Below are 1,602 nucleotides of genomic sequence, written 5' to 3' on the forward strand. Positions count from 1 at the left end.
TTATCTCCGCTCCCATGACTCGGCCAAATTGGTAAACGCAGTCTTTGACGATCCACCTTCAGCCCATGAAGCCAAGGCCTTCTCCCTCATTTCCCTACACCGCTCTCTCATCTCTGTTCCCTCCTCCGAGTCCATCAACGCTCTGACTCGCTTCTCAACCTCGGCAGCCACCACAATCCCATCCTCCTCCGCCACCTCCATTGGCATAGCTAACTTCATCTCCTCCAACAAAACCACCTTATTCACTTCCTGTTCTGCATAGAGCGGCCAAGCCAGCAATGGCACCCCAGCGCACACCGCTTCTAAAACCAAGTTCCACCCACAGTGAGTCACGAATCCACCCACCGATTCTCGACTCAACACCTCAACCTGCGGCGCCCACGACTTCACCGCCAGTCCCCTGTCTCTGGTCCGATCAAGAAACCCCTCCGGCATCACAGCGTTAAGATCGAAATCATCCGTGGCCGATAACAAAGACCGTCTGTCACTATTGGAGGACTTCGCACCACCCACAAGAACCTCTGGCCACTCCTCTCAAGCCCCGCGGCGATCTCTGCAATCTGTTTCGCCGGGAAAACGCCGCGGCTTACGAAGCTCAAGAACACAATGCTTCGACTCGGTTGCACGTCAAGCCACTTCAAGCAATCTGACTCACTAGATTGATCTATGGGTTGTACAACTAATGGTCCAATACAGAAAAAAGCCGGCATTTGTTCTCTGACCGCCTCGATTACTCTAGGCTCTAGTGCTTCAAAGCTGTTTGATATAATTCCCCTTGATTTGGTGAGATGGTTTGACAAGTCCAACATATCATCGTAGAACTCATTGTTCCGATCAAGTAAAACTTGCGGCATCTGTGCAGCACGAATTGGGGGCAAGCCTGGGATGTCGAGATTTGTGTTGCCAAGCTCCCTGAGGCTCTTGTCAGTCTGGTTATGAATCGTTGTAAGGTAAAGGAAGACGGAGAGACCAGAGGCACCGCTCGGCACGTAGTTGTAAAGAGGGATGTTTAGGTCGGCGGCAATAGGGAAGGCAGAGTTGCAGAAGAAATCGATCACAAGGGCTGCAATGGAGGAAGAGTTGGAGATGGTTTGGAGGGTGTGGAGGAGGTTTGGATTGTTGCGGTGGATGATTTGGAAGATGGTGGGGGATGAAGATTCAATTTTGGGAAGAGCAGGGAAGCGGTGGAAGACGATTGATGGGTCTGTTTGGGAGACATGATCGATGTAAGAATCTACAGCCGGGATGTTGAATGAGTCGCCTGACATGAGGAGGACTGTGACGGAGAAGCGGTGGCGTTGGTGGTGGTGTCGGTGGTGGTGGTGGTGGTGGGTATGCAAAAGAAGATGATGATTAGGGAAAGATGAGGGTACTTTAATCTTTTCAAATTTTAGCAAATAGGTCAGGGCAATTAGGTCTTTTCAAATTTTAGAAAAGATAGAAGAAAGGATAGTTTGATCATTTTATAACATTTAATACCTGATGTGGTAGGGGTGTCAATAATACCGGCTGGCCCGAACCGCCCGAACCCCCCGAGCGGCCCGAACCCGACCCCGATCTGCAGAAGGGCGGGTCGAGGTTGAGATTTTGGCTGACCCTCGG

The 1,602-nt window shown here is 51.0% G+C and overlaps 1 pseudogene; it reads right to left on the reverse strand.

Annotated features, from left to right (window-relative positions):
* On the reverse strand, positions 1–1,326 carry LOC122661093 (annotated as a pseudogene).
* Between the last annotated feature and the right edge of the window lie 276 nt (positions 1,327–1,602).

Source organism: Telopea speciosissima, chromosome 1 (genome assembly GCF_018873765.1).
Source record: "Telopea speciosissima isolate NSW1024214 ecotype Mountain lineage chromosome 1, Tspe_v1, whole genome shotgun sequence".
NCBI classification, from domain to species: Eukaryota; Viridiplantae; Streptophyta; class Magnoliopsida; order Proteales; family Proteaceae; genus Telopea; species Telopea speciosissima.